The sequence below is a fragment of the Ailuropoda melanoleuca genome, chromosome 5 (genome assembly GCF_002007445.2).
Source record: "Ailuropoda melanoleuca isolate Jingjing chromosome 5, ASM200744v2, whole genome shotgun sequence".
Lineage (NCBI taxonomy): Eukaryota > Metazoa > Chordata > Mammalia > Carnivora > Ursidae > Ailuropoda > Ailuropoda melanoleuca.
In genome coordinates this window covers 82,254,828-82,279,884 of record NC_048222.1, presented here as the reverse complement: position 1 = coordinate 82,279,884, position 25,057 = coordinate 82,254,828, and the positions used below count along the sequence as shown (strand labels likewise).

General features: G+C 47.7%; 1 protein-coding gene across 1 annotated transcript in view; it reads right to left on the bottom strand.

Moving 5' to 3' along the window:
• BLK (BLK proto-oncogene, Src family tyrosine kinase) overlaps positions 1–24,594 on the bottom strand; it is a 71,416-nt gene extending 46,822 nt beyond the window's left edge. The window contains exon 1 of the mRNA XM_034661363.1: positions 24,229–24,594. The gene's annotated coding sequence lies outside the window, so the exon portion shown is untranslated. The remainder of the gene's footprint in view (positions 1–24,228) is intronic.
• Between the last annotated feature and the right edge of the window lie 463 nt (positions 24,595–25,057).

Here is a 25,057-nt window from a genome sequence, read left to right as displayed (position 1 = left end):
TGACCGTCAGCCATCCAAGGATGCGTGGCTCCCACATTTTTCTGATGACTCTTCCTGGGGCTCCCCCCACAACCCCCCAACCTCCACTGTGGGCACAGGGCTGGGCTGCTCTAGCTGCGGCTGCTATGGAGAAGTGGCTTTCCAAGAGTCACTCTCAGCTCTGAGAGGGGGGCCCTGACTCAGGGTCCAATTCTTGGGCCCTTGGGGAACAGAACCCCACCATCTCACAGGGCTAAGAGAGCTCTGACTGCAGAACCGGGCTGCACTGGTGACAGGCAGGGTCTCCTGGGTGGCTGGTGCGGCCAGGCAAGGAGCATGGTCTTCAGGAGCCGGGTGGCGAGCTTCCGCCCTTACAAGGTGCCACTCATTCCCACAAGCCCAAGGAAAACTCTCTTTCAAATATGCTCTGGAAGCAAGTGAGGCACAGAGGAGCAAGGTATAAGCGTGACAACAGGTTGGGCTGCAGAGGTGTCTGCAAGGTCCGGGTGTGCTTGGAGGCTGGGAGGTGCATGATTGTCATGGGTCACACAGCAATGGGAATGTACTTAGTGTCACTGAACTGCGCCCTTAAGATGATCAATTTTATATGATGTATATTTCACCGTGCGTGCGTGCACACGTGCACACACACACACACACACACAAACACCAAAGTCCTTATTACCATGTCAGACAAAGCCCGCGATCCACACCATTCCCTTCTCCCTCCTGGTCTCCTCCCGCTCTCCCTGTGCCCACACTGCTCCCAGCACACTGGCTTCCCTCCTGGGCGTTCAACAAGCCCACACACTCCCACCTTGGGGCATTTACACTCGTTCTTCCTCTGCCTGTGGCATCCTTCCCCACACATTGCTGGCTCCTTCACCTCCTTCTGATTCCGCTCAAATGTGCCCTGAGTAACAGCAGGACCGTCTCTGCTGTCTGAAGATAACACAAGCCGCATCCACTCCCACCCCAGGCACTTCATTTGGGTTTATTTTACTCCGTAGCCCCGATCGCCCCTTGACACTGTGTATTTACTAATTTGTTCAGTATCCTCTCCCCCCACCGGAAGAGGAGCCCCATGAGAGTAGGCCTTTGTTTTTGCCCATGGATGTAGCTCCATGGCCTGCATGTAGTAGCCGTGCACAGATGTTTTTGAGTCAATGAATGGACGGCCCCTCTTCTAACATGGCGCCTGTCCTAACATCTATGTTGGCAATCGCACGTGTCATCGAATGTGGTCTTTGCAGCAGCCTTGTGAGATTTTGGAGGGGAGGGTGCTGAGCTTGGAGTGACACAATGATGCATCAGGAATCCCACCCCCTCACTCTAGTCCTTGCCTTTTCTCTTCACCTCATGGCCCAGACCACTGCTGTCACTTTCCCCACCATAGCAGGAAGAGTAGGGATTATAAATCACAGTGAATACATTTCAGCCACAGCTCTGAGTCTTCTTTGCAGGTCTGCACTCTGCTCATCTGGGAGCCACTCGGAGAACTTCTGGCATCTTCTGTGTGCTACACTCTACAGACGTTATAAACCACATGCTGATGGTAGCTGCTTTGTTAAACACACACTCCACGCTTTCACTTTCAATAGGCTCCCCTCCATAATTGCTAGAGAGAGAGAATGTCTCCCTCTGGGCATGCTGGTAGGGCAGTTTTTAGCCTTTTTTCCTTCCCCAAGAGGAGACCTAGTGTCTTGAAGGCCCAGAAGCATGGAGTGCTTCTCCCTGTCTCTTTTGCAGACCACACCTGAGATTTCCGGACCTCTGTTCCCTCTTCCCCTCAGGAAGGCTTCCAATGAGTCTCTTAGCTTCCTGAGGGTACAGAGGGTTTACATAAAATCTGCAAGCCTGGGAAATCTAGACCAATCTTATCTTTATCCCCACCTGTTTCCTTCCTTCTGTGATTCCTTCTTCCTACCCTTTCTCTCTCCCTCCTCTCCTTCCCTACCTCCCTCCTTCCACAATTACTGACTGTGCTAAATACTTGTCATTTCTTTTCCCTTGCACACCCATTGAGTGTTCTGATTTTAGATCTTGGGATAAATGGAAGAAGATGAAGAATGGATAAGACCTACTAGATTATCCTTTTCTCAAAAGACATCAATAAGTGTTTCTTGAGCAGATCAGGAAGACCCTGGGAAATGACAAAAGATCACCAGCAGCCCCACTTCTGCTCTCTGCTCTCTGCTGCCCCACACAGGGAGGGGAGAGCGCCCCACACAGATGGCCAGCACCCTCCCCGCGCTCTGTGGTCTGAGGTTGTCCGCAGCAGTGCTTGTCAAAATTCTTCTCCTTTTTCACTGTGACCATCAGTGAGAAATACTGTCCATCTGTGAGCTAGGACGTACCCAGGCGCACAAAGGCACACAAACGCCCGCCACCATGAAACAAAGGTTCATGAAACCTTTCCACCCTTACTTCAAGCAATGCATTAGGATATTCTATAGTCTAGCCTACTTCCTTTTCTTTTCAAGTTTTAATTGTGGTAAAGTACACATAACATAAAATTTACCATCGTAATTTTTAAGTGTGGAGTGCAGCGATGTTAAGTAGATTCACATTGTTGTGGGACCAATTCCAGAGCTTTTTCATCTTGCAGTATCGAAACCCTATGTCCATTAAAGCACAACTCCCCATTCCCCCTCCACCAGCCCCCAGCAACCACCTCTCTACTTTGTGTCTTTATGAATTTGATTACCGTAGATACTTCATGTAAGTGGCATCATTCAGAATCTGTCCTTTCCTAACTGGCTCATTTCGTTTAGCGTAAGGTTCTCAAGGTTAATCCAGGTTGTGGCATGTATTTGAATTTCCTTCCTTTTAAGGCTGAATACTATTCCAGTGTATGAATATGCAACAATTTGCTTACCCGTTGTTTATCCCTTCAAACATGGCTACTATGAACAATGCCACTATGAAAATGAATATGTAAACATTTCTTCGAGACCCCATGTTCAATTTTTGTGGGAATATTACCTACATGTGCAATTGCTGCATCAGAGGGTCTTTCTATTTTTAATTTTTGAGGAGCTGCCGTTCTGTTCTCCAGAGTGGCTGCACCACTTTGCATTCCCACCAACAGTGCACAAGTGTTCCCCTTCTCCTCATCCTCTCCTACACGTGTTTTCTATTTTTTTTGTTAGTAGCCATCCTAAAGGGTGGGAGGTGATATCTCATTGTGCTGCTGATTTTCATTTCCCCCAATGATTAGTAATGTTGAGCATCTTTAAATGTGGTTGGACATTTGTATATCTTCTTTGGGAAAATGTCTATTTAAATCCTTTGCCCATTTTTAAATCAGGTTTTTTTTTAGTTGTTGAGTTGTAGGAGTTCGTCATATACTCTAGATATTAATCCCTTATCAGAAAGATGATTTGCAAATATTTTCTCCTATTCTCTGTTTATTTCATGTTTTAAAGGCTTGTGACAATCCACTGAATCGATTCTATGAAAAACTAAAGGGCGATGATTCCTCATTTGAAACCACTGCTCTGAAGAAAAGAGAGGTGAAGGAAGTGGCTCAGGTTGTTGATGTCCACTAGCACCCTGCCTCTTACAACACAGCTGTGTAGAGTACAAGGTAGAAAGGAGTGTCAGGGCTAAAATTGTCCTTCTAAGGAAAAATTATATTTTAAATGCATACACTACTATTAGAAAAGACAAGGATCTGCAAATGAACGAGGTAAGAAGAAAAAGAATGAAGTCAAAGAAAATGGAAGGAAGGAGAAAACAAAATGCACAGATTAGGGCAACAGGAAACAAAGAAGCAACAGAGAGGAAAGTCATGTCATGAGAAATATGCCAAGGTAAAAGGAGCGAGGGGAGAGCGCATGGGTGCCGGGGACCTACTTGTTCTGGGCACTCTGTCAGGCCCTGGGGACGTGGTGTTAAGCCACTGACAAGCTCCCTGGGTTCACATTATGTTCCAGCTTCCATTTAATCCTCACACCACACCACCCACCCCCGCCACCCCCCATAGGCAGCCACTTTACATATTAAAAAAAATGGGGATGACCCAAGGAAATTTGCCTGTGACCCCTCAGCCAGCTGTGGGGTCAGGCCGGGCTGCAGACTGGGGCTTATCCACCTTCATTCCTCTGCTCTGGCCACCTCCACTGCCAGCCCACGGATGGATCTCTTCCTTGTGGTGCCTACTGGCAAGACAGCAAAACCCTGAAGACATACGCATGAGGCCTGTGGGCGTTCGTGGGGACTGCCGGACCCATAGGCGGCAAACAGGGGAAGGAGTCCCAGAAAAGACACTTGATCCGGGAGTGGTGGGAGGATTCCAAAGGAGGCTGAGGCCATGTGTGACTGACCCTGGAATGGGAGGTGGCCAAAAACATGTGGGGCAGAGGTGAGGTCACTGGGTCCCGATCCCCGTGCAGGCAGAGCGTCCTGGCTGTTGTGTTAGGTGCCATCTGGGGCCATAACAGATTCCTGGGCTCCCCACATGATTCAGAAAGTCTGAAGTGGGGCCAAGAATCTGTATTTTTAAAGCCCTCCCACCCAGTACCCCAGCCCTGTTGTGCACACACCAGAAAAGCTGCTGGGAGACAGTGGCCTAGGGGCTACTCGAGCCCAGAAGTGGGCAGATGGGAAGGTTGTAGGGGTTAGGACGGGGGGTGGCTGAGAAGGTCCACTGGGCAGGCAGCCAGGAGTGTCTCTGCTCAGGCTTGCTCCCCCCCCCCGCACCTCCCCTCCACTCAGAGCTCAGAATTCAGGAAGGTCCCTCACTCTGCTCTTCAGACCTGCTTTTCAACTTGCAAGAACTGGGGACACCCTGAGGGAGGCCACTGCAGGTCTCTTACCTGTGGCACCTGGACACCTTTGTCCCGATATTTAGTTCTGCTTACAACTATGGCTTCAGAGTGAGACTGAGACATGAATACATCCTTCACAGAAGGACAACTGGCTTTCCTTTCTTTTTTCTTTTCTTTTCTTTTCTTTTTTTTCTTTTCTTTCTTTTCTCTTTTCTTTCTCTTCTCTTCTCCTCTTCTCTTCTCTTCTCTTCCCTTTTCTTTCTTTCTTTTTCTTTCGACAACTGGCTTTTCTCAAAGTGAACTGAGCAGTGATGGGAGAACCCCGTGGACAGACTGTGGCCCTATTATTTAATTGTGTTTTTCAGCTGACCTGGAATGACCCCTTGAGTCAGCAATTAGCAGCACACAGGGAAGGTGATAGGGACAGAGAACGTGTCCAGACCCTATTCATGGAAAGAGAGGATTTTCCTTAAAATCCCTGAGCTGCTGAAACAAAATGGTCCCTTGTACCAGATGGGAAAAGTCTAGATAGCTCAACAGACCAGCTATCGTTATAGGTTTCATCAGGTTCAATATAATAAAATGTCATAGTCATTATGACCAATAAAAAAAAAAAATCTTAAGGGCGCCTGGGTGGTGAAGTCGGTTAAGTGTCCAATTCTTGATTTTGGCTTGGGTCATGATCTCAGGGTTGTGAGATCAAGCCCCACATCCAGCTCTGTGCTCAGCAGGGAGTTTGCTTGAGATTCTCTCTCTCCCTCTGCCCCTCCCCCCACTTGCACTCTCTATGTAAATAAATACATATGTAAATACACGATTAAATTTTTTAAAAAATCCTAACTATTTCCCTCACAAAACACCAGTAGGTTAAACACCCTCGAAGGCATAGGCTTCTCTGAGACCCGGCTTGGCTGGCTGGTGGGTTGCGCTGGTTACCCAAAGTCTTGCTCTCACACGGCCTCCACATACAACATAAGATATGTGGTCTGCCAACTGACCAAGTTTAAATAACGTGGAATTTAATAAATGCTCCCAACCTGTTCCAAGCATGTCCTACCTCTTTCTGAGTATTCAGAAGCCACTTTAACACCTTATAATGCCTACAGGGCGTCCCTGGGTCATTCAGTATCCATTTAGTAGCCCATGGCGCGGTCTCCGGCCCATCACCTCCCCTCTCTGCTTCCCCCTCCTCATCCATATGATGAGGACTTTAGAAGGATGATCACCACTCAGCCCTCAGCCCTAGCGTGTGGTGGGCCCGCAATCCCACTGCAGATTTCTGGAGGTACAGAGGAACAGGGGGTTCTGGGGGGACCCCGGGCTCTGCTGAGGGCTCCTGAGAACGAGAACGAAATAAAGAGATGGCCCAGCCCCTGAATTCTCATTGCCCAAAAGAGCCCAGGGCAGTGACTCAGAGATCCCACTGGAAATGGTTCTCCTGGTTTCTCTTCCCCGCTCAACTCCCACTGCCCTCATCACAGTGTCTTCATTTCTGCCGCCCTCCAGCTTGCTACCCTGCTTTGGGCAGCTCCACTGCCCAACCTGTTGTCACTCATTCTAAGATTTGGAGTCCTGGTTCCTAAACCAGCCACACAGTGTCATCAGCAGCCTCAGCCAGGTCCAGGGTGCGGACGTCAGGGCTAGTCCAGGAGGTGGGTGTGGAGGCAAAAGATGAGGTAGGTTGTGATAAAACACGGAAAGAAATATTCTCCCGAGGGCCAAAAAATGTTGAGAGAAACTCACTTCAGCCTTCCTTGAGTAAATAAGTTTTTAGAAAGGCAATCATGTTATGTTGCCCAGAAAAACCTTGAAAGTGAATAATCTGGATTCATTTGTAAGATAAGGCAAAGGCAAAGAAAGCCAAAAATGCTTTTATGAAGGGAAGTTCCTGAATGGCTGTATATTAAATAAGATGAAATATGTAAAGTACTTAGAATAGTACTTTACCACATAGTGAGCACTAAATAAATGTCAGTTACTATTATTATTATTATAGCATGGCACAATAATAGTAGTGACTCTAAGCCAGCAAGAAATCATCATATTTATTTGTTTAGAAGTCTGTGTGATTTGGGACAAGATTTTTTTTTTTTTAAGAGAGCATGAGCAGGGGCAGGGGAGGGGCAAAGAGAGAGAGAGAGAGAATCTTTTTTTTTTAATGATTTTTTATTATATTATGTTAGTCACCATACAGTACATCCCCGGTTTCCGATGTAAAGTTCGACGATTCATTAGTTGTGTATAACACCCAGTGTACCATGCAATACGTGCCCTCCTTACTACCCATCACCGGTCTATCCCAATCCCCCACCCCCCTCTCCTCTGAGGCCCTCAGTTTGTTTCTCATAGTCCATAGTCAGAGAGAGAGAATCTTAAGCAGGCTCCATGCCCAGCACAAGCCCCATGTGGGGCAATCTCACGACCCTGAGATCATGAAATCAAGAGTCAGATGCTTAACCAAGCCAACCATGCACCCCCAGGAAGATTTTTAAATCTCTCTGAGCCTTAAAGATTGCTTTATCTATACAATGGGGCCATCTATACAATGGGGTTTCCCACTTGCCTTAAAGGATCAAATTAAATCATTAATTAATTTGTAAACCTTAAAGTACCATAGAAAAACCTCTGTTGAGACCACAGTTTCAAAGCCCAAAAGTTCAGAACCATTAGTCTTCAGACTATCCATATCGCTGTTGGATAACTGACGTGTTGGCTGGCTGACTTCAGTGCAGTGTTTAGAATGAGGATTTCGTGCGAATGATCTTGATTAGACCATGTTAAGAAACGACAATAGGTTCTGGAAAAGAGCTAAAGAACACCCAACATGATTTTCTTGGGTGTCGTTCCTTGGATCTGACAGAAGAACGAGTCTTCATTTAAGACTTAGTCCAGGCATGGCCAGCTCTGGGGAGCCTTTCTTGGCACTCTGTCCTGTCATCCCTCCCCTGTGCCCACAGCATTCCTTACAACACCCACCACAGTATATTTGGCCCTTAGTTTAATGCCCGTCTTCTAAATCAGACTCCTTGTGAGTGCCTCAAGGGAAGGGAATTTTTTTTTTCAATCTTTGTATCTTCAGGGCCATTCTTAGTATTTGAACATACAAGATATGCACTAAATGTTTCTCTTGTTTTGAATGAATAGATGAATTAATTAATTAATCAGAGAAACCCAGACATCAGAAAATGCCTTTTTATTAATCCCCCACCCAGTACTTCATTGCCATGAAGAGCAAACAGTTTAATTTACCAGGACAATGACAGAACGGTGTCATTTATTACCAAAGCCAGTGTTACTTTTAAATATCGATTATTGATCATTAACCAACACTTTGGGATCAAGAAGGCACACTGATCTAATGTTTAATGTTGTATTACATCTAAGACGCCCAAAATTAAATTATAATTTCCTTTCTTTTATTGCATAATTTTTTCCTATATTTCAGGAAGTCTCCCCGTCACTTCTTTTTTTTTAAATTGAAGTCTAGTTGACACAACAATGTTACATTAGTTTCAGGTGTACAATGTACTGATTCGACACTATGTGTTCTGTGCTCACGACAAGTGTAGCTACCGTCTGTCACCACGCAACACTTACAACATCACTGAGGAAGTCTTTCCCCTTTACGGGCTGCCAGTTTTCAGTAATAATAAGTGGCTAATCTAGCAGAGATTCCCAGAGGAAGCAAGGAGAGTGAAATGGAATTATGCCCCACCTTCTTAGCCTCCAGGTATGTACTGGAGTTTAAGGAGATTTAGCACAGGAATACTAAAAGAAAGGAAATCAAACACATTTAGGAAACCAGAGTCACTTACTGGTGCCAGATATTTTGTTGTTAATAAAAACATCTGTTTGAAAAGGGCCCAGTGATATTCAGGGAATCATGAGCCTTCTCCCACCCGTTGGGTTGAACTGTCAGATTTGGTCTCTTGAATTTCAAAGTTTCTTCGGCTCCTTAAGCCTTGAGCGGCAACATTTCAGTTTGATAAACACACCACCTCCTATGGTTAATGTTTGTAGCGGGAAAGAACAATTAACCAACCACAAATATTTCTGTATCAGCCTGACTCCCTGGAGAAAAATGCAAGGCTTTAAAAAATGCCAAAATATTTCCTTTAGTTAAGCACTGGGGATGGCCACAATCACAGCAGAATCTCTCTCTTTAATACATAGCAATTCACTTTGGTTAAAGAACTAAAAATAGAAACAATTCTCTTAACCATAAGGCACTTTAGCATAATGGGTATGCATATACAGACTTGCTTGGTGAAACAGACATGGGTTCAAATCCAAGGCTCCCCACATGCTAGCTGTATGCCCTTAGAAGTATTTCTGAGCCTCAGTTTTCTCATCCTTAAAATGGGGATAATATGTTCTCCACCACATGACTGGACCTCTGTATATAAACATAGATCTTTAGGATTCTTTCATTTTAATCCCAGCCTCCCAAAAGGAGCTGTGGGGAGCGTGTGGGGTGAGAGTGCGTGTGTGTGTGTGTGTGTGTGTGAGAGAGAGATCAGATGTCTTTTAAAACAATTTTGGGGTCACAGCCTTCTTTGAGAATCTGGTGAATACAGATTTTCCTCAGAAAATACACTTTTGTACACACATGTGCCCAGTTTCGGCACCCTTCCCTCTAAAAGCCCCCACAGCAATTCGCAGACCTCTGATTAAGAACCTTGGGACAGATGAGACCAAAGACTTGGGTTTTATTTCTTAACTTTTTAAAAGACTTATTTATTTGAGAGAGAGAGAGAGTTGGGGGGGCACAGGAAGAGGGAAAGAAGCAGACTCCCTGCTGAGCACAGAGCCCCTGAGAGGAGGCTCGATCTCACGACCTTGAGATATGACCTGATCCGAAATCAAGAGTCCAACGCTTAAGCGACTGAGCCAGCCAGGCACCCCGGTTTTGTTTCTTCATGAGTCACTTCATTTCACAGAGAGGAAACCTGTTCTCTGGCCAAAGACCACATCAGTCTCCGTGGCTGACAAATATGGTTGCCAACCACAAGGAGCTGGACGGGAGAGGACGAAGCACTCCGGCCACCATCACCAGGACATAGAATGCAGTTCAAAGTCCACCCAACTCCACCCTCAAAATGAGCGTTTCGGCTCCCTGGATAATTGGTGTTCCTTGGAGGGATTAGGAAAGAATAGCCTTCAGCTGCATCATGGGGCTCAGCATGGCTTTGCAAACTACACGTTATTTTGTATTTAATCATAGCCCTCTATAATGTGGAAGAACAAGAAGAGGCAGCAGCAGCAAACCAAATGTCCAGTTGAAATGGTGAAGCAGAGTTAACACAATGAAATGTTACGCAGCCACAAAAATGATCATCTTAAAGACAGGTTGCCACGGAAAAGATGCTTATGTTAGGATGCAAAGAAGGAAGGAAGGAAGAAAAGCAGAATCCAACCTGTTATGCTCCTTATGTTTCCAGCCATTAAAAACTGTATCACATGAACAAGATAAGTAGCTCTTGGAGAAAAATGTGAGGTTAGTAGAATTATTGAGGGTTTGTATCTATTTTCAAATATTGGGGGTATTATCTAATGTTTACAGTTGTCAAGTAAGGAGAGAAACGATAAATCTGTACAAAATCAGCCTGTTCTTCCAAATGACCGTGGCCTTGTCCTGCCTCCCAGCAGTGGCTCGTTCTGGGGCTTCCCTCCTGAGCAGGCTGAGACGGTGGGCAGGGAGGGCAGACCAGGTCAGAGCTCCCCCAGGCTCCCCCCCCCAAACACAAAACCAAGCCTGCCACTGAAAGAGCAGTGAGAGCACATTCATTGCTACCACCCTCCATCACCACCCTCCACGGTTTAGGTCCTCGGCATCTGAGCTAGCCAATGGGGAGACAGGCTCATTCAAACAGCCTGAGGACATTCGTGTCTAAACCCACGCGAGCCTCTGGTGTTCTGATTCATGCCATGCACAGGTGGGCTGACCCACAGAGTCCGAGGTAAATGACTTGTCTGATGCCTGCTCGTGCTGGAAACAGACATGGGGACCCCATGGGTGCTGGGAGGTTGGCTGCTATCACAACAGACCCGAAAAGACAATTCCGGAAAAGCTTCCTGGGGACACCTGGATGGCTCAGTGGGTTAAGCATCTGCCTTCAGCTCAGGTCATGATCCCAGGATCCTGGGATCAAGTCTTGCATCAGGTTCCCTGCTCATCATGGAGTCTTCTTCTCCCTCTGCCTCTATCCCTTCACTGCAACTCCCCTCCCCAGCTTGTGCTCTTGTTCTCTCTCTCCAATAAATAAAGAAAAGCTTTTAAAAAAGAAAAGAAAGAAAACAAAAGGAAAGAAAGAAAAGCTTCCCAAAGTGCAGCTTGCTGAAGGGGCAGCAGCTCCAGCCATCAGGAGGCCATTCGACCTTCTTAAAGGTCACGGTCAGCACACTACTCATTAATACCAAGCCTCCCAAGTAAAGGGAGCACGTGCTTTGGCTCACTGCTCCCAGGACAAGCGCCAGCTGCCTCCCTGTCCTGTAGGTGCCCGCAGCTGGGGGACGTGAGCAGTGGGAGCACTGCCCTTGCGCTGCACACCCAGCATTTCCTTCTCAAAGCCCTCAGCTGGTCTCTTGGGCCCTGAGAAACCCATCCTAAACTCCTCTATCATGGCTCTCCTGGACCATGGATCAGTGAGTGGCTCCCTCATCAGATGGCCCCAAGGCGTGTGGCAGGACCTCAGGGACAGCCTGGTCACAGACAGATTGGGGTGAGGAGGATGGTTGTACATGTCTGACTTTAGCCACTCTCACGTGTGTCCTCAGGGCCTATCCCCAAGGGCAGACGGATGTGGGGAGCAACAGAGAAAAGAATGGAGATGTCAAGGAGGTTTGAGCTGCTGGGTAGACGCAGGTGATGCTGACCCAGAGAGGGAAAAGCCAAGTTGGCAGGTGCTGACCCGGCCTACAGGATAAGACAGGCGTTCTCTGGAGGGCCATTTCTTCAGGCAAGCTGGTGCTAGATGCCTCCTCAGCCAGAGGTTTCCCGGATGCTAAGCGAGCGCCACCCTTTGCTCCTCCTTCCTTGGCTGTCCATTTCTGCTCTGTTGCTGCATGTGGTGCTGCAAGCTGCGATTTCACAGCATGTGTTTGCCTTGACACGGGGGCTAAGCCTCTCCTGTCCTTACTGTAGGCCTGGGTCAGGACTCTGCTCACAGTGGGCAGCTGAGAGACCGAATAATGAAGAGCTAAGAGCCCTGGTTTTGGAGTCACACAGACCTGAGTCTGCATCTGGGCTCTGACCTTCCAACCCCCCAGGCCTTTGGTGAGTTCCTGATGATATCACAGGGCTTTTTGCAGGAATTAAGTGAGATTGTGGTGCAAAGCATGTGACATACTTCTTATCACTCAAGTACCGGCAGCTCTTCCACGTTCAACCCATATGCATGATGTGCCAAATAGACCAGCAAAAGGTTGACTGGAAGGAATGCTCAGAGCCCACCTAGCCTACCGCCTCATTTGGCAGAGTCAGAACCTGAAGCCCAGAGAGAGGAAGTCCCCCAGCCAAGATAGCGAGACCAGTGTCTGTTGTAGAAACACAGTCTCAGGGACAGAGCTAGCTTGGTACAGGCTGGCACTCTTGGCCATGATCTTCTCATCTCTCCTGGTTTCTTCCCCTTCTTGGTCTCACGCTCTTCCTCCAGTCATAATTTGAGGTCACCCTACAGTCTTACTTAAGTCATCTGTGCCCCCCAATGCCTGGTTGAGCCCCTTGCAGCTTTATCTTCCCTTGAACCCTTGTACTCCCAAGTCTGCCCACTGGAATTCCCTGATTGGATACTTCTAGATCCCAAGTCTGCCCACTGGAATTCCCTGATTGGATACTTCTAGATCCCAAGTCCTGGCTGGCCCCCTGAACTGGATCCTTTATTTTCACTGGAGTCACCAGGCTTCTGTCCCTTTAAAGTTTCTTTAGAGTATTGATTTCCCTTCCTCCGATGGCTCCCAGTAGCCGAAACGTGGGTACTGTCTTCCCCTCCAATCAGGGCAACTTGCCCTCCTCAGAGGCAGTTACAGGCCCCACCTTAGCAGGACCCATCAGCGCTCACCTGCGTGTCAACATCCTCCTGGTGGTCTAGGCCACACTCAACAGATCTCGGATCATTCCTGGGGGCAGGGTTGTCTGCTTTCTTCTCTCTAAGTTCCTGTGTCCATTCCTCCCACAGCTGGAACTGGTTGGCTAGACATCTTTCCTCCCTCCACCGGCCTCAATTCCCTTCCCCTTGTTCTTCCCAATCCATGGGCGCTCTCACAGCTCCCAAGTTTGTAGACACAGTTTGGAAACATGGTGTCCATCTGTACTCTGTGTTGGGAAAAAAAAAATCAAAGCCACAAGTCCACCGTTCTTGCTTAGCCAAGGTTTTTGTCAGCAGGTAGAGCAGACATGTGTTTTTTGAGATGTGAATGGATTTTTTTCTTCTTCTGTTCGCTTATTTTGTTCCTCACCCATGTTGAAGCCATTGCCACAGGGAAATAAAGGAGAAACAAGAGAAGTCTCTTGGCTCAGATTGAGAGAAATGCGAGGAGTCAGTCTGGGCAGACAGGAGCCAAGGGGGTCTCAGTGAGAGTCCCTCAGGGCAGAGTGGCACGGGAGTGGTGTCATGACCCCCCGCCCCATGATGTGGCACAAAAGTCCTGGGGGAAGGCTTGACCTGGGTCAGAGGCTGGCACGAGACAACCCAGCAGCAGCCTGTGTGGATTGCTGATGAAGACCAGATGGGCTGCCCCAAAGTCCTAAACCCCATGAGCCCCACCCCAGAATTGGGACCCAACCCTGGAGAAAGGGGGAGAGCGCTGAGCTCACTGAGGTTGTTACCCAATACCCAGCATGAATCAAGATGCTCAGGCTAGACATTCTATTTTTGCACACCAAGTGTGGACCGAGATTCATATTCACCCCTCATGGATCTACTCTGTCATGACTTCCCTGAGGCTTCCAGATGTTCTTCCAGAGGCTAAGACCACCTTCATAATAAACTCCCTCAACCCACTCTTCTACCTTCTACGAAGCTGGTGTCCTTGTCAACAGTGTCAAAGATTTCCCCTTAGCCTCTTTGTTCTCACAAACAGCACATTCCTTTTTTTTTTTAATGAATGATAAATGAGCCAAATATATATTTCTTTTTTTTTTTTTAAAGATTTTATTTATTTATTTGACAGAGATAGAGACAGCCAGTGAGAGAGGGAACACAAGCAGGGGGACTGGGAGAGGAAGAAGCGGCTCATAGCGGAAGAGCCTGACGTGGGGCTCGATCCCATAACGCCAGGATCACGCCCGGAGCCGAAGGCAGACGCTTAACCGCTGTGCCACCCAGGCGCCCCCAAATATATATTTCTGAGTGTGACCTTGGGAAGGTAAAAGAAAACAAAGCCAAGGGACAAATTCAACAGTTCATTGTTTACCCTTTAGGTTTGCAAAGGGGTCATGGGGAGCTTCAAGGTGGCTTCGCAGCTGTCTTAGAGAGACACCCTATGGGTGGCCAAGTAGAGTGAGGAGCTAGATGTCTGGCCTGAGGGTCAGGTGGGTCCTGCTTATCTGTGTGACCACAGAAAAGGGAACTGGAGATACAACCGGGTGGTGCACCTGGGGAATGAGGGCAGAGAGCTGTGTTCACCTGGCACGAAGCTTGAGGCCGTTGCTATGCTAGCCCCCTGCTGGTCTCAGTGACAGAAGCAGTCAGCCATGCTTGCTGGCCCAGCCACAGGAAGGCTCCCGGAGGCTAAGACCTTGAGATTGGAACTTCAAGGATGCCCAGGAACTCTCTTTGGGGAGATGGGCATTTCAAACAGAGAAGAAGGCTCAGCACAAGCTCTGAGGTGTGATGGGCAATAGGGAGTTGTTGGGGACAAGACTACTGGGCCCCACACACCTGAAGAAGGATGACAGGAGGGGAACTGGGAGGGGAGACCAGCTGTCTGGTCCCTCGAGGCCTGGGCTTTGTTCTCAGGCACTGAGGAGTCAATGGAGATTTTTACCCTGGGGGTGATAGGGCCATATCTGAGCTTCAGACACACCTTGCCAGCCACACAGAGGACGGACTGCAGTGTGGGTCAGGGCAGGCAGAGACAGGAGCTCTAAGGATGTGGCAGTTGTCCAGTCTACAGGCAGGAAGGGCCTGAACTAAAGCGGTGGAGATCCGGGGACAAATCTGAGAAAGGAGGGGACAGATGTTACCACAGTGTTGACTTCACTCAGGGAAACTGGTAAGTGTTCTAGCTCACCCTTTGGCTTTTGCTAAGACTCCCACTTTCCCCACACTTTAGGTTTCTTCCGTGGGGAACAAAGCCTCCTCCTTGAGATGCCAGGGGACTTAGTCACCCCAGCAGGGCAGTGAAAGACCAGGCAGGGATCCTGAGGCTTTCAGATCCTGCATCCTCAGTGTGGAGTCAGGCAAGGAAGGCCACCCCCAGGGAAAGAGCCAGACCTGGAGCCTTCTTCATCTCCTTCCTCTACTGCTCTGTGGCCCGTCCTGTAACACCAACCCCCCACGACCCTGTGGCTCTGTGGAACTGCCGGCCACCGATACACCAGTCTGGGCTCTGAGGTGAGGGGAGTAGGAAGGGGATGCTCCTTCCCTTCTCAGGATCTGCTCAGACATTTCTTGCGATTTGGCAGGAGAAAACTTTGTATGATGAAAAGAATGAGCGAGAACTTAAGGGAAGATGGTACTTGAGCAACTGAATTTCTACTAAATGGATGAAACTTGGGAATCTCTTTATGGGGCAGACTTTATTCCTTCACTTTGTTGCAATGGCATTTGTGATGGTACTTTTGTGGTGTTTTGTTGTTGGTGGTAGGTATGTGCACGTTGCCTCTGTGTGTGTATGCCTGCACGTGTCTGTGCATGTGTGCGAGTCTGTGTGTGTCTGTGTTCACATGTGTGCATGGGCCTGGGTATCTGTGTGTGTCTCTGTGTGTGAGAGACAGAGAACATATCCTGCGTCAATAACCTCCTTCCCTGAAGAGATTTTCTTTTTGCCTTTCTATTTATAAAATCCTTAAAACAGGGTCCAAAATGGACAGTTCCCCCAAACACCATATACCAGAAAGCTCCAGGATATCTGCTAAAACCACAAGCACTCCCTTCTCAGGCTGAATCTCACAGGAGTGGGAAATGCAGGACACCCTCAGTCACTCAGGCTGACCTCCAGTGGCAAACCACCGCATTGGAGACATTTCCGCAGCAAGGAGCTGAAAGTATGTAACCATGAAGATTCAAAGAAAATCTTAAATATCAAACGAATGACATCATTATATATGGACAAAACCAGCTCCCAAGGGCCCATAGTTCTTCCCTACTCTGTTCATGCCTTTTCTTCATTCAGTTGTCAAGGGGCTTCCTGATCAACAGGAAAAGAAGGACCTAACACGGAGGCGTCAATTTGCTTACGTGCGGGCTGTCTCCCTGTGGCAGGTTGGACAACACACAAATGAGTCAGAGGAGGGGAATGAATGGGGAGGAGGGTGGAGTGCACACCCTAAGAAGGACTTTCTGTGCAGGCAGCAATTAGAGGAACCTGATTTGAAAGCAGAAGGCTCCAAGCCCACCGGGATGAATGTCAAGTGTCATTTGGCAGGAATGGAGTGAATGTGGCATTGCACTCACTGCATGCCACGTTCGCCCTCACCCTCACCCTCACCGAGGGGCCTCCTGAGGAAGCTTTTCAACCCTTTTCCTATGCCACAAAGGAGTGTGACCTTTCTGTGAGGAAACTATCATTCGAGCCAATAAGATCTTTCTAAAGGCCAGGGTCTTGGCAAGACATCAGTACAGGGCCTGTCCCCTGTGATGTCTGAGGCAGAAGCCCCTCTGGGGTGTTATTTTCCCTTCCCATTTGCTGGTTCTCAGAGGGCCACTTGTCTTGGTTGACAGGGTGGAGCTAAGGAACCTGGGAAGCTTTATTTGACCAGGAAGACAGGATGAGAGCTGGCTCTTTCCTCTGACAGCCCAGGAGGCAAGCAGCTTCAGCTGAGATAAGGCTCTGGCAGAAACATGGGTACAAGGGGCACCCCACTTTACCTCCTCACACCTGGGACAGAGCCACCAGGCCTGGTTGTCAAGACAGATGGGAGCAGGAGTCACCCTGTCCATCTCAGCCTCGACGGTTGCCAACAACGAACACTCCGTACTTCACTGAGACCTGGTTCCCTTGAGGAAACATCTCAGCTTTGTACATCTAGCTGACACTGGTGGCAAAGGCCTCCCAGGAGTGATTCTTAGAGCAGGAAGAGAATCCCATGGTGATCCATGTTCCCATGACATGGGAAAGCCATGTTCACCCCTTGGCAGTTAATCCTTTCCGTGCCAGCAGTCCCAACCCCTCCTGAATGTTGAAATCTGATGAAAGCCAGAAACGATCTTTGCAGCTGGTTGTCCATGTCCTCCACAAAAGCTTGCATGCAAGATTTTTTTTTTAAAGATTTTATTTATTTACTTGAGAGTACAAGTGAGCACAAGCAGGGAGAGTGGCAGAGGGAGAAGCAAATTCCCTGCTAAGATGGGAGCCCTATGTGGGGCTCAATCCTAGGACCTTGGGATCATGACCTGAGCCGAAGGAAGATGCTTAACCGACTGAGCCACTCAGGTGCCCTGCTCGCGTGCAAGTTTAAGAAGGTCATAAACTCCAGGAAACTCATCAGGGGTCTGTGGTCTCCAAAAGTTAGGTCACCCGCAGCAGGAAATGGTGCAGTGGCATGACCCTTGTAGGGAGAGGGTCTCTACCGAGGACCACGCACACCCCTCCTGCCACCAAGCACACAGCAGGATCCCCTGGGTGCCTAGGGCTCCTTTGCAAGGCTCAGGACTGAGGAAATCCCAGAAGGCAGGCTGTTCTCCACTTGACCCTGCTTTGCAAAGCCAGATGCAGACAGGATGCTGATCTGTGGTTTGAAACTGAGATATTCTGCTTCTCATCAGCAGTGTGCCGGGGCCAGCTTGTACAGGCTTGTAGGGGTCCACTGTTAAATTTGGGAGAATTTTGGGAGCCATTTGTTAAGCACATCACTATTCAAAATTAATCCATACAAAATTAAAATTTTATAAAATCAAAATTAAATTATATAAAATACAATTAAGTGAATTCTATTAAAAATGAAGGTAATAAGCACTCAAATGCCATCATTCCCTAGTTACTTCACTACATTTCACTGTTATCTCTGCTCTTGAGGTTGTTTGCATCAGTCGTATCTGGCGGTGGAAATGCTATCTCATGGTGCGTTACTGCGTGTCTCTTCCCAGCCCCGTGTGCAGCCAGGCCACGTGGACAGCGTGAAGTTGGCTACTAGGAGTGTTTACACCACAGGAATAGGCAAGGGCTTCAAACCTGGGGCCAATTTGCCTTGTTGTTCGTTTTTGGGACTTAATACAGTGATGGAGAAAATGTTAATAATGTAAGTTCAACTTTAAAATGTGTCCTATTTATAGCTGTGAATAGCTCAAAAAAATGAAAAAAGTTTTTTTGAGTAATTAAAAACTATTAGCCAATTTAGCAAAGAAGCCAGTGACATCACTGCCTACAGAGCATAGTGTGATACGTCTTTGTCACTCTGGTCTTCTTAACATAAATGAAGATATCAACGATGTCCATGTCACCCCTATACTTGTGTGTCAATTGCAACTATAGCTTGACCATGGACACAAGAATCTGGCAGAAGTCAACAAAAGCACTCTGTGGAGAATCTATGCCTCCATGGTATGTATCTATAATAAAGAATATTGCATATTTTGTTATTATTTGTAAATTATGTGTTACATATTCTTTATACCAGTACAATTTGTAATAAACTTAAATGTTTATATATGTGACATTTGTTTTCTGGAAAGCTGGTTATTAAACATTTACCAACATTACCAGAATACCACTGCTTTCAGTCTAGAAGGTACCTATCTTAACTTAACCTCCCCCCCACCCCCACTTCACTGACAACTGCCAGGGAGTCCATCAGACAGACAGACGGATACCACAACATGGAAATTATTCCTTTCCACATAAATGCATAGGGGAAAGAAATGTGAGCCTTTCCCATAAAGCCACCCAAACAAAATCATGAAATGGATTATTACTTTTGATCCCATCTCCAAACACAATACTTAAAGAAAAATAATAAATTTCCTTGGGGGCACCTGGGTGGCTCAGTTGGTTAAGCAACCGACTCTTGACTTCGACTCAGGTCATGATCTCGGGGTTGTGAGATCAAGCCCTGCGTCAGCCCCACATTGCACACGGAGGCTCCTTAAGATTCTCTCTCCCTCCTCTTCTGCCCCTTCCCCACCCCAACCCTCCCCAACTCGTGAGCACGCTCTCTAAATAAATAAATAAGTTTCTTTTAAAAAATCCGATTCTACTATAGAAATGGCAAGAATAAAGGGAAACTTAACATGAAATAGCTACACATAATCTTTGTAACAACGCAAGGTGGAATATCTAAAAAGAAGCAGTGAACAAGCTGTTTACGTGCCTATAATAGACTCACAGCTGAGCATTTCACCATAGGCTGGCCCCCTTGGTAAAACTAACAAACAAGGAATTAGTCTATGTTTTGTACACAGAAAGGGAATGAATTCTTACCAAGCCCCCACACCACGCACCGAGCTCTTTCAAAAATGCTGTTCTGTTTTTGTTTATTTATTTGTTTATTTATTCATTTTCTGGGACTTCCAAAAAGATTTGAAGCCACTTACAAAAGCAAACATGAAACAAATAGGAGAGAATGAAGACGTGAAGAAAAGATGAAGAAATCAAGACCAAAGGGTAAATTAGGGCAGAGAAACCAATTTGAGGGTAAAAGCCGGTTACACAGAAATACAGACCAGGGGATGGGGCTACCCAATTGCTAGTGGTTAGATGCAAATTAGACTAAGTGTCCTGGCATCCAAAGCACAGAGTGGGAAATTATCGGTTTGAAGAGTCAGTGTCTTTAGGACATCCGTTGCTCCAGAACAGCACAGATATCTCAGGTCTGGAGCCTGACAGGAATTCTCCTGCCACTTAGGGTGGTCCTGAGTGGAACGGCGGACAGCGGTCCAGTGGCATCATAGTAACGATGACACAGTGAGTTTCCTATGTTATTTCTTACAGCAGCCTTCAGCTCAAGCCTAGGATGACATGCCTTCACCAGGAAAGGGTGCCCGAGCCTGATTCTGGAATGCAATCCTTTGAACACCCCAAGCATCGAGATCCAGGCACACAGCGAGCAGACCAACTAGCTGGATGGTGGGGAGGGACAGGGAGGGTGGCACACCCAAAATATCTGGACTCATTTTTTCCAGTCCTATTAAAAGCATTTCCTCTTTGAGAAACATAACAAAACCATGGTCTCCCTTTTGAGACCTCAAAATAAATACTGTACATAAAAACAAATTTAAAAAGTTACAATGTGAAATGTGCCTTTTGCAAATTACAGGGACTCCTCTGATGATTCTCAGGTGGAGAACTGAATAGAATCTAGGTGGAAGTGTTGTATACTTTTCAGTTTCAACTCACCTAAGAATTAGGGCTTTGGGGTTTAATTCTTATAACCCTGTGATGTGCTGTTACCAAGAAATAAAGAAGTAAGACTCCGGGGTAAAAGTAACCTACCTGAGTCATGTCAGAATAGAGTGAGGTCAAACTACTGTTATTTCACAAGGACATTTGGTGAGTTGCTCAAGGTCACCCAGTCAGGAAGCAGCAGGGCTACACCTTGAACTCAAGCCTTCTGGTCCAAAGGCCAGCTATCCAACCTCTATGCTAGAGAACTTCTAAGCCACAGTTGCTTTGTAGTACTCCTATGCCCACGTTCTTTCTAATTCCTGGGATCCACAACACACTGAGAGATAAAGTTAAATTATCATTACTGAATATTGGACTTGGTGATTCCAGACATTTAGGTTTGTGGATCCTTTTGGGAATGTGATAGAAGCATGCATGTGCACATAAGCTTGCAGACAAGTTCAGAGAGCTCCTAGACCCATGAAACTCGTCAAAGGTCTGCGGTTTCGGAGGTCAGAACTCCCAACTTCATACATTAAGCGCAGACCACCTCATATCCTTGTAGACACTACAGAAACATGTGCAAACATTTCCTGTCCCGGAGCAACCCTGAGAGTGAGGGCCTCCCTAAACTCTGCACCCCAGGAGACTTGCTCACCTCACCCTGGTCCTAGCCCAGTAGCTCAGGTATCAAGGTATTCGAAGAAACCAGCAGAAGGGGGTAAAGGACAAGGCACCCAAGAGAACCTCCTTCTACAACAGGGTTTTGGAAATATCAGCCCTCTGGTGAGAAAGCACACAGTGGCCTGTGGTGAGTGGGGGTCCTACAGGGTCAGCAGGGACCATGACAGAGCCTCTTCCGAGCCTCAGGCTCCGGCTCCAAAATTCCTGCTCAATCTAGTTCTCCTGTCTGGCTTGAAGCTGGGTGCATCTGCTCCCCTCATACAGAGCTCTAGGTCCTTTGCTCACACTCGCCCAGCTGGAAGTGGCAGAAACAGGTCCTAGAGCAGAACTGGCTGGCCCCAAGGCCCAGCATCTTCCCCTGGGTGATACCACACCTTGCAGCAAGCAGAACACACCAGAGACCTAGTGAAAGCCACCTTCTTCCACAAGGGCCCCCATTAAAACCCAGGGCGTGGCGATGGCCCTGAAGCTCGCTGGGGCTAAGGGTGGTCATTAAATCTTACGTGCATTTCTGCCTTCAAGCTTTCTTCCTACCATCTTAATCTTTACTGGCATTCCAGAACCTGCCCTTGTTCCTTTCCCTCAAGAACCATTTCACAGGGCACCCACCCCAATCCAGACACTGTCCTGAGTGCTGGGACCCAGAGGAGGATGAAAGGGGGGGGGGCAGCTCCCTGTCCCAGGGGAGCTCAGGTCCCAAACTTCTGCCAATAAGGAGCCCTCAGCATTTGTTGGAGGCTCACGGGGACACAGGGATGGATTTGGGCACTGGCGACCAAAGAGAAGGCAGTGGCACTGGTCCCAGGAGCTAGAACAGGTGGGACTTGCCCAGATGAGAAGGTGGGGAGGGGGTCCCAAGCTGAGGGAGCAGCAGCAGCAGGAGCACAGCCTGGAGCGCTCCGCAGCAGTGCAGAGCTGGCTTAGTCAAAGCAGAGGGGCTGGCAGTGGAGGGAGCAGGAGCTGTGACAGGAAAAGGACTCGAGGCCCAGCAGTAATCGTTGCTCTCGCTTCTGATCTTCATCTAACTGTTGTGATTTTCATCTAAGTGCTGTCTTCCTACAGCTTCATGATTCTTTCTTCTTTCTCTAATCTGGCTGGGACATCACCCTCCAACCAGGGCACACCTGCTCTGCTGGGCCTGGGGAGGGGGTGAGGCATGTGGGGGTTGGGGGGGTCAGGTCTCTCCGGCTCCCCTGCTACCTCCCCACACACCTGACCCTTACAAGCAAGGACACTGGCCCCTGGTGGCTCTGTCTGGCTGCTGCAGACTCAAAGGCTGCATAGTGGGCTCTCAGGCCAGGTTGTCACTCAAGCAGGAGCTGGCTCCCACATTCCTCAGGCCACACTGGGGCTCCCAGGTAATTGTTTCCCAGCACAGTTCACAGCTGCTTGGCTGGCCACAGATTCTGTGGGGATGGTTGGGCCCACAGAGAATGGCAGATTCCATCCTGGCATTTCACGCAGGGTCAGGGCCCACACTAGCCTCCATTCTGGACTTCTGCTTCCGCACCAGGAGAGGGTCAGGTTTGGGACTCGAGGCATGCTCTTGGAGGCCTGGGAGCCTGAAGCAGCACAGTGAGCATTGCTGGGCAGACAGAGGGTGGGGTACTTAGCCCTAAAGCCCCTGACACAGAGCTCAAAAAATGTGCGCTGAAAAAAGAATAAATGAATGATGAGAAATGCCACAAAGAGAGAGAAACATCGGGGCACCTGGGTGGCTCAGTCAGCTAAGCCTCTGCCTTCAACTCAGGTCATGATCCTGGGGTCCTGAGATTGAACGCCACGATGGGCTCTCTGCTCAGTGGGGAGTCTGCTTCTCCCTCTCCCTCTGTGTTCTCTCTCTCTCTCTCTCACAAATAAATAAATAAAATATTAAATAGAGAGAGAGAGAGAGAAATACAGAACTTTTCAGAACTGAGGTGCAGGTTGGGGGAGACAATGATAAAAAATGCAAAAGGCCTGTTACATTCCAGAAAGTTCAAAGAGAGGGCAGGGACCACTGTGCCATGGATTCCAGTTTTCCCAAGCAGGCTCACCTTTTGACCATGTCTGCTTTAAGGTAGGATGAATATAATCTTTTTTGGCTTTTTATTTTGGAATAATTTTAGGTTTACAGAAAAGTTACAAAGATAGTCTAGAGACTTCACGTATACCGGGCACTCAGCTCCCCCTAATATTACCATCTTACCTAACCATGGTACATTTGCCAGAACAAAGAAATCTGCATTGGCACAATGTTATTAAATAAACTCCAGACAGATTTCACCTATTTTTCATTAATGACTTTTTCCCCCTAGGACCCACTTCAATCCTGGATGTGAGTTCCGAGTTTAGTTGTCTTGTCACCTTACTCTCCTCTGATGTGTAACAGTTTTCCCATCTTTCCTTGTTTTCCATGACCTTGACAATTGCAAAGGTCAAGTATTCTGCAGATTGTCCCTCACTTTGGGTTTGTCTGATGTTTTCTCATGATGAGACTGGGGTTAAGAGTTTGGGGGAAGAACAGTACAGAGGGGAAGTACTTTTCTCTTTATACCGTAACCGAAGTTATATAATACAACATGACTTACCCCTTGAGACATTAACCTTGATTCACCTGCTTAAGGTGGTGTCTGGCAGCATTCTCCACTGTGGAGTTACTGTTCTTCCCTTTCCATACTTCATTCCAAATCCCTTCTGCACTGAAGGTGAGGGGAACCAAGCTCCATCCAGGATGGAGAAGTATCTACATATGTCATGCACAATTTTTCTCTCTAACTATGGCAGCACGATGATAACAATTCTTTAGTTCCTTGGTAATGCAGATGGTTGAGAGTGAAAGCAGTGGCCAATTAGCAAATGACTGGGACAGTTGTCAAAACCCTAGAATTTTAAAACTCCTCTCAAAATATGTTATCAACAGTTCATTCCTTTTCAGAAACCGATCGCTTAGCCCAAAAAGTCATCATTAAACCTATTCCATCACCCTACCCCCCCAATGTCTGAAAAATGGAAAAGCTTATTTAAAAACAAACAGAATTTCAAAAGGGCAACAACCAATCATTTGCTTTGAGCGAGACACTCCCCATACATCACGTTGGCCTTTGCCATGTCTGCCTCGTAGGGTCCATGACCCTTGTTCATAGAGAGGCTGAGCAACTTGCCTGGAGCCCCACAGCCAGCATATGTGTGCCCACCCCTATTCCCACCCCACTGTTTTCTCCTGTCTTTCCTCTGCGGCATGTTCACTGGCTTTTACAGCTTAGAAAGCCCTTGATGGATGAGCTTTTATAAATCAAAAACAAAGCAAAACAAAAATGCAGAGTCTTACCTTGATAATGATCAGTAGCTTGTCACCATAGCTTTTTCAACCCCAGAGCCCTTGTGATGCAGCTGCCTTCTAGCGATAACCAGCAACACCAGATACAATCCCAAAGAAAAAGCCCATCCTGGTTGTCTCAATCGGTTCTGTAGCTCGTAGCTTCCTGCTGACGGCAAGCACCACGCAGAGGTGGCAGGCTCCCCCGTCTGTGGTCAGAACTTCAGCAGCTTCCCCCAAGGAACCCCGCCCCTCCCACAGAGCACTTTGAAGGCTTCTGTGGGTTCACTGGGTCCAGTGGGCACAGCTGACCCAGAAAAGCCTGAGTGGAAGGACCACAAGCAGCTGGTCTTTCTCAGGCCCCGGGCCACATTGGTTCCAATGACTCTCTGCCACCAGAAAGTTTCCTCATGGGGTTTTGGTTTAATAACATGGGTGGTGTTTTCCTGTACAAAACTTGGCAGAGTTAGTAAACCTCCAAGCTAACTCTACAAGGTATTCGCTTTGCTTTGCAGCATTTATCTGCAAGACAAGAAGGAGCTTGGTCTCTGATGCCTTGTGCCATCTGTGTGAGCCTGGGAAACTCTTCTCTCAGCCTTGTTGGTTTTGTCTGGTCTTCCAAATAGTGCCGATAATACCTGGCCCAGAGATAGTATGGGCACAAATGATAGAATAGGTGTGAGCGACAGGCACAGAATTGGCTCTCAATAAATGCTAATTCTCATTAAAAACAAAACAAAACAGGGGCGCCTGGGTGGCACAGCGGTTACGCGACTGCCTTCGGCTCAGGGCGTGATCCCGGCGTTCCGGGATCGAGTCCCACATCGGGCTCCTCGGCTGG